We start from the raw sequence: 13,533 nt of genomic DNA on the forward strand, positions 1-13,533 counted from the left end.
ATACATACATATATTGACATACATACGTATCCATATGATAGATAGGTATATCAACATGTTTGTTTACAAAACTGTATACACACACAAACATACTGCTAAACATACATAACTGTGAAACCTACTTTGTACATTGCACTACAACCTACATTCAACCTACATTGATATGTGCACATAGATGATCTCACATACATATGTATGTACAGCCTTCACTGATAGTTGCTGTATGTCCCCTGCCCTTTGCACATCTTCATATACATATGGATACAGACCAATGACACATATGGAGGGTTCACAGTATGTAGACTTTTATAGTATTACTTTACATTACCTGTGTTTGTCACAGCTGCTTGTGTTGCCATCTGGTTTTGTGTCCTGCTGCTCCACTTGCCAGTTGTCAGCTTTCAAGTGGTTGTTGCTGACCGGTTTTGTTTGTGTATGTTTACTTTTTCTCTCTCTCTCTCTCTCTCTCTCTGTCTCTCCCTACCTCCACAGGGTGCAATGAAAGTATTGCATGTGTGGACTGGGAGTACAGCATGCTTTTGTAGGTATCTGCATATGTCCATGTGATGGCCTCTGCACCAATTGTTAGCCAGCATTTGCTAATTGCATGCAGCCAGTTGTGTACTGATTGCAGTTCTCACTGTGATTTCAGGACAGTGCTATAAAAAGGTATGTGAGATAGGCATAGCCCTTTCAGATTTTAAGGGCAGGGACCATGCTGGTATGCTGTGGACACTGTTCTGTGAGTGTAAAGGTTAGTATCGCTCTCATATTTCCGGCTGTGTTGTAGATTAACATTTCTCCATTCATTTCTCCAGTTTCCTGTACTAAGTGTGTATGTACACTGACACCTAAGACTACTACTACTGTTAATGTGGGTGTGTGTGCTTTCCTGTGGGACATGTGGTGTAACTGGTGTATAGCAGTGGCTCTTGCACTTTGTTGCTATGGCTTCAATATTTGCCCTTTACATTCACTACTTGTATGCCTGCTATCTGTCTTGACTGTAGTGTGTTGCTGTGGCTTTCCTATTTTCCATGTACATTCACACCTTGGAATGCTTGCTATATCTGCTAGGGTGTTACTGCATGCAGTGTGGTCTGGCCATGGTGTGGGCCTTGACATCTATTAGGGAATTTGAGTATGCTGCTGAGCAGGCCCCAGAGACTCTCAGGTGCATCTTTTATCTGCCTCATGGAATGGTACATATCAGTGGGGTACACCCATTAAATTGTCTGGTATTCTGCAGTTGTGACTGTGGGATAGCATGAGCATATGTATTACTACACTATTTCTGCCATGCAAGTGGTGCATACTTTCAGTACTTCATAGTTACCATTGCATGTGTTGTAACACCTTTCTGCCTACTGTTTGTACATTTCACATGGAATCTGTGGGGCATCCCTGTAACTCAGTCACTGTTGCTATGTCTAGGCTCTTAACTATTCAAATATGGCAGTGTCAGACCTCTCAAGTGTACAGATATTTGCAGGTTGTCCTCATTTCTGCCTCATATTTTGGTCAATATCTCATGAACAGCTCTTTCTGGAAAATCACTCTGGGCTCAAGTCAGACTATAGTGACAAACATTTAAGTTTCAGACTTCATACCCTTCCAAACATCCAACAAAATGCAGAACCTGTTACTCTCTGAACTGTCTAAGTTTGTTGTAACATTATTTGGAATGTGTCCCTGTTTTTGGCCCTTTGCTCCACATATTTTATTACTTGGTCCGGATGTGTTCCTGTAAGAGGTTGTGGGGTATGGGCAGTGATTATCCTGCTGTGAGTATGTGTGTGGCTTGCAAGGTGCTACAGTGACATTATTACCTACTAGCTACCAACTAGCATGGCTGTTTCTGTTCGCACACTACTATTATAGAAATCCACTAGATTTGACAGTAAATATACATGACATGCTTTGTGTACTACACATCCTATATTCCCTTTACATTCATTCCTACTATTACATGATATATTTATTGTAGCACAATGTTCTTATATAACAGTCATGGCTTAGTGGTAAGTCATGCAGACTACTGTTTCCAAGGTCCTGGGTTCGGGACTGACAGTGGGATTTTATTTTGCTTTTGAACAGACTACAGGACCTGTCATTCAGAGTGACTAAGGCACTTTTAAGCAGTTGTAACCAGGTTAGCGCTGGTTTGCGCGGAGCTCCCACATGCGCACTGGCGTTCAGCTCCGCGCACACCCGCTTACAACCACTTAAAAGTGCTTACTCTTGTGCACACCCGCGCTATTTTCTTTGAAAGAAATGAAAATGGGGAGACAGGAAAGTGGTGAAAAAGGGGTCACAAAGAGGGTAAGACAGTAGGGAAACAAGCTTGGGTTTTGCAGGAGGGATGTAGGTAAGGCCCATAGCTGCCCATTTCTTCATCAGCAACAGCTGTGCATATGTTTGTAATTTGGTGTGACATTTGAAACCTTCCACCCCTGAGAGAGGTGTAAGGACAACAATAATACTTGTTGTACAGCCAATTGTAATTGACAGTTTCCATGTTCAGCAGACATGTGTGCAAAATGGGCAGCTATGTATGGGGCATAATTTTTTTGTGGGTACAGAGTGCCCTTTTTTTTTTTTTTTCAGGTGAGAGTGGTATGTCAGGTAAAGGAAGTCGGTATAGCTGGGGAGGTAGGTTGGGTAGATCAACAGCCAAGACAAACAAGACGCATACAGGGGTGGTGTATGACACGTGTGGGGGGGGGTTACACAATTGACGGGGACGGATGTTTGGATATCTAGAGCCCATGAGCCCACAGATGGCAACAGTGGAACTGATATCCCCACCCATGGGCAGTTGCCACTGTGCCTTCACTGCCCAGGACGGGGTTGTGCTGGAGGCTGTGTAGGCCGGGCAGCAGGCATGCCTATTAGTTGTGCCACCTGTGCCTCAAGCTGGCATAGGGGCCCAAGAACAGCTTCCTGGATCTCCCTACGCACCACAGTCTGGACGCTATGGAGGGTGAGTGGTTGTTCTCCTCTGGCCACACTTGCAGAGGGGGGACGAGCCCCATCCCCTTCAGCGCTTCCACCCACAGGTGGCACAGGGCCACCGGAGGAGGGTCCGGACTGGGCACTACTGCCAGGTGAACTCGCCAGCTGAGGTGGGAGAGGTGGGTCCGCTGGAACCCGCCTTCCCTGTCGTCCTATGTTTTGCATTATGTCATGACAGTTTGGGTTAGTAACATACAATACCAATCACAATTAGTTGTAACAGCATGCATTAATATTCCCATTAACCAAACACCCAGATATTCAAACCGTTGAACAGCAAGCATAACACATGCATAATTTGAACAGCAATACACAGTCCAACAACATGCAGGGTTGATTGATGGCAACAGGCCATCAGGTTTGGATGTATGAACAGGGCAGATGCATCAACATACATGCAAATATGTATGACCCAACAGGACAAATGTCCAGGGGTGTTAATTGTGATTGCACATACCAATTTCACGTGGAATGGATTATATGTGGTTATAGGGTAGGGTGAAGAAAATTTAATTAACACCTTCAAATACCAATACATATGCTGTACATTTCTAATAGCTGCAGATATATACACACTACAGTTATACCTACAGTTTCCTATGTGATAACTACTTCAAGTTGGTGATAGGAATGTTACTGCTACATCAATATACATTTTCATTTTTATTCATACACATTCATATCTGGCTCTGTTCAGCTACATCATCCTGCTACATTTGCTTTATATAGCTATAGACAACTGTGGATGTTTGGTATTTCAGACAACCATACTATCTGCATATTGCAGACTGAGAGCAACATATCCAGATTTTGGGATACACATTCCAGCTGCAGGAACATTTTGAACACATTTCACAGTTTGGTTCTGCTTGTCACATTCATTTCATTCTGTACTGACTGCATTATACTTTATTCAGGAGTTATTACTACTTTATTGGTGGATTCATAACTCTTTCTCACACTCTCTCACTTGTTTTATTTTTACAATTCAGGATGGTACTTACTTCTAGGCTTTATTGACATGTTTTACCTGTAGTTATTACAATCCTTTCCAACAGTCTCACTTCTGTCATGTTTCTGTATTTCATCAGGGATATATTTCACACGTGTTTTACTCAGCTTCTGCAGCTGTACTTTTCAGCCTGCTGCAGGTTGTGTACTATTATATTACAGGTGGGACATCTTTATTTCAGACTTTATTTCAGACATTTTCATTTTTCTGTTTGGATTACAGACTGCAACACACTTTTGTAATCAAGCAATACTTGCAAACCCTCTTACACTGTTACTTGCACATTTTATTACTTGGTGACTACACTGCACTCTTTTGCTAACTGTCATACTTTTATATTTATTTACAGTTACAGGGAGAGGATTACTGACCTGCCTGGTGGTGCAACCGCACCAGCCTATCGCCATAGGCTCTATGGTTCGCAGAACGGACACCTGCAGCTGTAATATAAATAAAGTAATATTGGAATACACATCTCCATAATATCAGTTAGGTTAATTTCTTACATAAATAATTAGATGTAACTTAGTAGTGGGGCGTTGGGCATTTGCCGGGCCTCCTGGATCCAACGGTTCAGTTGGTCCTGCTTCCATCTCTTCAGGTCCGCATGGTGGTGACGGACCTGCTCACCATTCCTTGGTATCCCTGTGGCACTGGTAAAATCATGAGCCAACCAGTCCCACGCCTCAGCCCTATATGCTCCCCACAGGACCTGGCCCTGCATGAGTTGGGCCTCATGATTGTGGACAAGGAGCCAAACCATATATTTGGACTCCTCAATGCCCCACCTCTGTGCTCGAAAGCAACTACCCTCACCTACACCTGACATTCTGGCTGCAAGTTGGTTCTACAATCGGTTATGCTGTGTATTCCCGCCTATGGGGCTTATATATGCCATTTTTCCCGCACTTATCTGTGATTGGCCATTTTGGAATTGTATCAGCTTCACAAAACCTGCTTTGTCATGCTCCTCTTTCTATATATTTGCTATTACTGCATTTCTAAGTATAGCTGTCATGGCTTAGTGGTTCAGTACCTTGACTATGGTGCATGGTATCCTGGGTTCAAACCTGGCCACTGCTTTTTATATTTTATGACTGTCTACACAGGCTAGGAGGTGTGTCTGTGTAAAGGCAGTTTTGTTACAGCTTGCTCAACGTTGCCCGTCGGTTAGCTTGTTGGTGCGGTGCGCAGCTCCGCGCAAATGGGTTACGCTGGTTTACACTTCATTTGGCTGTCAGCACGCATATTACACTCAGCTCAGCTAGGGGCAAACAGTTTCAGCGTGTTAAACCACTGCTCACCTACGGGCACTCATTTTGCACCTGTTGAACCACTGCTCACCTTTGGGCACTCATTTTACACCTGTTAAACCACTGCTCACCTACGGGCAGATGCACTCAACTTGTTAAACTGTAGCTCAGCTATAGGCACATCTGGCATTTTTTATTATTTTGTTATCTCACATTTCTTCAAAATAAATGGCCTGTTTCATTACATTTTACATAAAATATAATTTTATATGTGTACATATATGTCAGGGACTTGTTTCATGCTTATTTCACTAAAAATCAAAATTGATGTTGTGGGGGCTCGAACCATGACTGCCTGCTCTTCAGCCGACGTCTCTACCGCTACGCCATTGCTTTTTGGCTTACTTTGCATATTTAGTTCTTATATGCTTTTCCATTGACTGCTAACTGTGGCTTAGCTACGGGCACGCCTGCGCAAACGAGCGCACTCATGGGCAAACATCTTTACAATTTAAAAAAAATATAACATGTTCATTTATATATTTTATGTTCATAGTCTGTGGGGGCATGTGTTGTGTTGTGTTTATTCACATTTCCATGGACTCTGTCATGGGGGTTTACTTTCGGGACATTTACTCTTCTGGGGGCATGTCCGTTTGCAGGGCTCGGCCTACGGACATGCCCCCTACTGTCTTCCATGGACCGTGTAAGCTTTAGGTGTGATTCAGCATGCCCTCATGCATATGCATGACATGCTGACGTCACACTGTTTAACTGCAACCTCCGTGTAAGCCTTGTAACTCTTACACGGAGGCTTCGTGAATCCTGCCCTAATTGTTGGTTAATTTTGAAACCCAGTGGAATATGGGAATTATGAGAAAATTAGTATTTATTTCTACAAAAGTCCTAAAGAGTAGCTTGTGTGAGATGTGTGGCAACCTGCGATTGTTATTATAAACCTGAGTAGGTTTCAGAGGGACACTGAATGCTGACTTCAGTAGAGGAAACTACTGAACTGCAGCTGTCTGACCATTTACATTCAGTAAAATGACAATTAAAAGAATGTAGACTAAGCAAATTAGGACTGACAGTTTAGTCAGTAGGAAAATAGAGGGACAGGTGTACACTATAGTCTGTGTTCTACTAGTATAAACAGCTACAGTAATACACCTGAACCTATAATATCCTAGTATCCCATTTGAAATACTTAATGAAGTAGCTCAGAAATTGCAATATCTGAAAATACTATATAAATCTAGTATGCTTTATCTAGATTTTTGATTTCTCCTACTTAAAATAACCACTGCTTAACTTTTCTTTCTTTTTTTCTTCTTCTTTTTTTGTACATCTGCAGCCTTCATTTAAGACTTTTTTCTTCTTTGAGCAATCAAAGCTATTTCCCACTCTGCTGGCAAAAATTAGTGTCTTACATGTAACTATTTTCACTTTTGTACCATGACTGACCACAACAAATCCATTTTTCTGATGTAATGCTTCTGTCCCAAAGTATGATTATCAGGGACTTGCACCCCATCCTTTCAAGAGTCAAAGTCTACTGCCTGGAATATTACATTCTTATTCAGCATACACATAAGTGACTTATCAGACTAGGTGTGTCCTCTTTGCAAATTTCTACATCTGCCACTTTATATTCTTGAAATGCTTGAGCTTTATACTACTTCTGCTTTTCTCTGGTGGTATACATATTGAGGGTCATACCTTTCTTTTCAAAGGGATTTGATATTGATCTTGCATCATTTAATCATACATTCTCAGAATAATCTCTATGAGCATGTGTCCATATATGGGGTTGATAGAAAAAGATTTAGCATTCTTAAGATGTCTACCAGTTATTCATATAGTGGGGTGAGCACTTCTGATTTTCTTTTGGAAATACCCCTTTGTCAGAATCACAGGGAATGTCCAGTCTGCTTCACCACATAATTTCTCCCAGTTTGGTCATTTAATTTAACTGCTACATTCATTTTATGGATGATAAAGAGTTTCTAATCCCATCCCAACAGTCTTTATTCTATCCCAAGGTTTGTGTTACCCAGTTTTATGATTTGTGCTTCTCATCATATAAAACTTAATTTGTAGTTATTTGGCACTTTTCAAACTTACTTAAGTTACTGTTGAACTTTTATTTCATAGGTTCATAGGTAGGTACTAGGCTATTGGCCCAAGGGCCTAAGGAAGCCTAGCCAACAAGGTTCCCTGGTTTACACCACCCAAGAAAGTTATTTTCCTGTGCTCCTGTCGAGCAGAGCCACAGAAGTGATCCCAGGGGTGAAGTTAAAGATGTCTATTCACTATTTACGGTGTAATTCACCACCTTTCCTCCAAAAGTCATCCATTTTAGGAGGAATTACGAGGGACAGAGCCAAAATCTGAGTCAAAAATCAGGGACAGTTGAGAGGGTTTCCACATTCCGTGTAATTTGTCATGAAGTCTGGGAGGTGCCTGGATGAAAACGCATGTCTTGTGGAGTGTTAAGCTTGTATGTACTAGCCAATAAAGAGTGGAGTTTTTCTGTCTTCGAAATCCAGTCTATTTTGCTTATTAGTTACCTTTTTGACTGGTTCCTCGTTTTTTGGTTATTGATCCCCGGGGTGTATTTCCTATTTCCCATCCACTAATCAAGATTTTTCTTGAAGATTGCTAATGAGGAACTTTGCTTGACATAGATGGGTAGCTTGTTTCAGAGTATGGGAAGTCTCTGGGACAGGAATCTATCCCTCCAGCATGTCCTGTTTATTGTGGTGACAAGGTTTAGGTCCCTAGAGCGTGTAGCTTGGAGAGATTGGGATTTCTTTAGGTGTAACATGTCCAACAGCTCTGTGTTTACCATAGCTTTATATGTTAGGCAGAGATCACCTTGGAGTAGGTGATATGATACGTAGTAAAGCTGGAGTTTTTTGAGATGGTCAGTGTAGGGCATCTGTTTGAGGTCAGTAATCCTCTTTGGAGGTACTTCTGTGGCCTTTCCAGCTGCTGCAGATGTCTTGTGAGGTACATTCCAAAAGGGGCGTTGTACTCTATAATGGGTCTAATGAGTGTCGAGTAGAGGGGAGCAATGACCTCTTTTTTTCTGGATGAGAACCCTTTTGTGATGAGGTGTGCCACGTAGAAGGATTTCCTGACTACTGTGGTGATGTGATTATCAAAGGAGAGACTACTGTCCACCTGGGTCCCAAGGTCTCTTATCACACATTTGGCATTAAGTAGACTGCCGCCTATGTGGTAGTTCATGGGTACAGAGTTTTTACCAAAGGGGATGACAATGCACTTTTTGGCATTGAGCTTGAGGCCATGGCTCTGACACCAGGCATCTGTCTCAGTGAGGCCCTTCTGTAGGATGTTCACATCATTTGGGGACTCGACTATGGCTCCTAGTTTGCAGTCATTTGTGAACTTCATTAGCCAAAGGCCTTTTGTGTTAGCCTGTACTTCAGAGAAGTAGATACCAAACAGGAGAGGTCCCAGGACTGAACCCTGTGGTACTCCACTTGTCACTGGTTTGAAGTCAGATTTGGAGTTTGCAACTTTTACAGTGTAGGTTCTGTCGGTGAGCCAGTTGGCAACCCATCTTGTGACGTAGGGATTTATGCCTAGTTTAGTGAGTTTAGCTATAATTCCAGAATGGGGGATGGTGTCAAAAGCCTTGGCGAGGTCAAGATAGGCTGTGTGAACCACCTTACCCTTGTCTACAGCTTTGGTGACTGCCTCAAAGAAGTCGATCAGGTTCAGGAGGCATGATCTGCCTTTCACAAACCTGAACTGGGTGGGGTCCAGAGTTTGGAGGTTATCAATGTCTTTGTTTATGTGTTCCATGAGGATACGTTCCATGGCCTTACAGACCAGGCTAGTCAGGCTAATAGGGCGATAGTTCCTAGGATCAGTGGTAGCTCCCCCTTTGTAAAGTGGGATAACTGTTGCTGTGCACCATTCAGTGGGCACAAAGCCTGTTGTAAGGCTATGATTGAACATGGTGCTTATGTGGGGAGGCAGTTCGTTCTGAAGGTCGTGTAAAACACAGCCTGGGATGTTGTCTGGTCCCATGGATGCTGTGTTTTTGGCTTTAGAAAGTGCAGCTTTTACCTGCGTAGTTGTGATTACAGGGACTTTGCTTTCTTCCTGTATAGGTATGAGCCCTTTAGGGGGTGAGAGGGGGGTAAAGTTAGCACTGACCCTATCTGCCAGGATGTTGGGAATATCAGTTGGTTCTGTAATTCTCGAGGCATTGTGCTGTAACTCATAGCAGATCTGGGTGTTGCCATTGAGATTCTTGACATAGCTCTAGAATGCTTTGTGGTTATCCTTAGAATCAGTGGCGATTTTGTTTTCATAGATAGCTTTGGAGGATCTTATAAGGGATCTTAGCTTCTTACTGAGGCTGACCAGGGAGCTCCTCCACTCATGGGATTTTACTCTCTTTTGCAACAGTTTCTTCCTTCTGTTGTAGAGTTTGTTTATGGCAGGGAACCACCAGATTGGCTTCCTTTTTTGGAGGGTAGCGTCTTGGTTCTGTTTGGGATAGCACGATCCATGCACTCGTGTAAGTGCTTATAGAGTGCATTTGTGAAGGATTCAGCAGTTGTAACTATATTGTCCATCTGCATAGGTGTCATGAAGTTCACCACTTCTGTCTTAAGAAGCATGAAGTTGGCTTTGGAGAAATTTTTTTACTGTAATTTCCTTAATGGGGGGTGGGTGCAAGATGTGGATATCAAGGGTGATTAGCTTATGGTCATATCTGACCAACGAGGAGTTGACTTCAGGTGTGGAACACCAGTCATTCATGTTGGCAATGACTAGGTCTAGGATACTGTTGCCCCTGGTGAGTGTGTGGATAAGTTGATCCAGGGCATTGGAATTTATGAATTCCTGAAAGCGTTGAGCAAAGGAGTTGGTGCATGAGTAGTTTTCCCAGTTAATGATGGGGTAGTTGAAATCACCCATTATTAGGGTGTTTAGTTGAACCCTAATATTTTCCAGTATATCAAGAAAAGAGGAGTGGGAATCCTGGGGCATGGTGGGAGATCTGTAGCAAGCTACAATTTGGATTGCAGTTTTGCCCAGAGTTACTTGCACTTGGATAACCTCGGATGCATTATGCTGAGAAACTAGCCTGGAGGTGTGAATATCATTAATGAATATGTACACACCTCTGCCTTGTTCCGGTCCAGGTTAGATGGCCGAAAAGTGTGGTATATCCTGGTAATGCAGGAGTGCACTCTGGGGCCTTGAACCAGGTCTCAGTCACTGCACAGTTATCAATGTTATCCATTTTAAGGAGTACCTCAAGGTAATGCATTTTAAGATTTAGACTTCTAGCATTGAGTAGCATTACCCTCAGTTTTTGCTTGCCTGTTCCTGTTATGGTGGTGAATTTGTCATTCGAACCTTGCCTAAAAAAGGCACTATAAGGCAAGAGCCTTAGCTAGTATCATGAATCCCAGGCCATTTCTGGCAAAGCATTTCTTTGAAATTATGTTGCAAAATGGGGTGAGGCACTTGACATACTCTTTCCATTCATTTGTTCTATGCCCTGATAAAACAGTGGAACCAGGAGCCACCACATTCTGGACGGAAAGGGGTATGCTGTTTTTCAGTCTGTCTTGGCCTCAAAATGCACTTTGTGTCCCCCTTAATATGATGCAACCTAGACACTGTAAATCAGGTGATTTATTTCTGTATTCTCTGAGTCTGGAAACTGTATCTCTGTTTTTCTGTACTAAATTACTCTGACCTGTACCATCTTACGTAGATAAAATTATTTCATGAGGTGTTTCAGTCTTATTCCAGGAAAAATCAGTTAAATTGCAACTTTTTGTATGTTTTTCATGTGTATATATTATCTCCCATACTTTCTTAATTATGTGTCCAGTATAGCCGGTCTTGCTAAGTTATCTGAATGACAGCTGACATTTCATATATTAAGTATTCAGTCCCATCAGTTTTTTGATCGCATGGTTAGAAGCAATATTTTACAGACTGAAAATGAGAGTACTTAACCAGTGTTTTCTTTATGTTGTGCAGCAGAGTTGACCCGTTTTCTTCATATTAATATTTATTCCACAACTAACTCTTCGGAAAATGGTTTCACTTTTGCTGTGTTACTTATAGAACTTGACTGACCTCAGGAAGGCTTATAGCCAACATGTGAAATCTTGTACAGTGAGTTAACATTTTAAATTACAGAAACAATATAGTCTATTATTTACATTCAGTTAAGACAAATATCGGAAACAAAGTACGATCTAGTCTTTAAAAAAGATGCTGGGAACTTCATGGCCTAAGGCAGTCAAATTGGAATCAAGAAATAAAAGAGTCCTGAAGTGTTTCTTGGCAATAAGTTGCACCTGTGTGATATAGGGAGAAAAATAATTCCTGGATGAGATTAAGTATATTGGATGGTAGAGCTGTCCTCCAACAAATGTGTACATTAATTATATAACAATAAAAAGAAGCTGTGCTTTTGTGTTTTACCATATCTCTAAACATGCTGTATATGCAGCTGTGTTTTAGCCGTAATGTTGGATAGTTAGACTATGCACTGATTGCTTGGATCCTGACATTGTGGGAGTTGTTCTGGGATAAAGTACAAAGATTATACTTGGCTACACACTTGACAGCATGTCTTTACAGACTAAAGTAAAGTGCATCATTTGCAAAAACTGAATTATAGGTTGTAGTGTATAGTGGTCTGAGAATATTCTGTTCCCAGCTCAGTTTAACGGCCTAGCTCAAATTCCATTGGTTACCTTCTGCTACTTTTTCCTCCATTAAATAAGCTCAAAATGTAGCATAACTGCCTAACCACCCGTTCTGGGTAGCAGAAAGTGCATATAATAAAATTAGCTACATATCCCAAGTATACAGGCAGCATTTGTATTTTTGAACTTGTAGCTTAATGAGCGTTTCATGGTACATGCAAGCCATGTGGCATCATAAAAATGTGGAACAGCATGAATGCATGCATATTGTAAGACTTACAATGTTACCATTGGGAATTCTGAACTGTCTGTTTCTGTGCTGGTGATATGTGTAAAGCTGCTAGTTATTTAAAAGATAACATATGCTTTTGTGCAACAGTACTGTATTTACACATGCTGTGTAGACATGCTGAATGGAAAGTACATGGACTATTCAGTTACTCTGCATTTATCCTTCGGAGTTTTGCAGAATTCCGCAATGGATTGTGCCTGGATTCCTTCTGATAATATGTATTCTGGATAATGCAGTAGAATTCCATAAGTTAGAAAGGGATAAACATTAAGAATCATGCAAGCTTTTTGGAATAATCATAAAATATGATTTGTGCCACACATATTAGCAGCACAATCTATGATGATGTATAAAATGTGACTGTAATAGCAAGTTTGGTCTTACTTATGCAGAGACATATCACACAATGCTACTTGTTTGTATACAATTACACAGCTGCAGTGAGGACCATTCTGTAAACCACATTTACCACAGGCCACACCTGACAGTCCACAGAAGTTACTTTTCTAAATGATTTTTGCCACTACTACCTTAATGAGTATCGATAAATGACAGTGGTTTATCACACCTTGAGATGGGGATCAAAAGTATTCTGACATTTAAATCAATCTATATCTGCAATTCCACCTCTTAGGACTTGCCACATTAAACAATTTAACACTTAAAAAAATAACATTCTTCATGATGGAGCTACCAACCTTAAAATAATATTTGCTCTGCTTCAAGAATGTTTGACATGTGTATTGGCCATGCTTATGACACATAAATGATTCCATTGCATGTATGTTGTCCCAGGCCTGTCATTATGCGTAAAAAATTGCATTGTTATCCCAGTGAGTACATTTGTGGTTCACAGCATATCTGGCTTTGCAGTGTTATAGTTGTCTCTGATTTAGACATGCACTCACTAAGAGGGTCATAGTCTTGAAATCTCCATGGACATACCTGCAGTGCTTATATACAGCTGCTTGGCATCTTTTAGACTAGTGCTGGTAAGTATTCAGCAGATTCCTCTACACTGGATGGACATGGTACTCCATCTGACAGTAGGGTTATATGGCTGGCATATAAGCTATATCTGTGTGCTGAAGTTGTGTTAGATCTGCTTAAAGCAGACCATTTTGCTTATACTGATATCTAAAGGGGGTTTGAATCCCACCTTGACATAGTGCAAATAAGTCTACCTACACATTTTTCATTCACACACCAGAAATTGGTACCTCACACCACATTGATGGCATT

Source organism: Protopterus annectens, chromosome 3.part0, assembly GCF_019279795.1.
Source record: "Protopterus annectens isolate FY-2018-M chromosome 3.part0, PAN1.0, whole genome shotgun sequence".
NCBI lineage: Eukaryota > Metazoa > Chordata > Ceratodontiformes > Protopteridae > Protopterus > Protopterus annectens.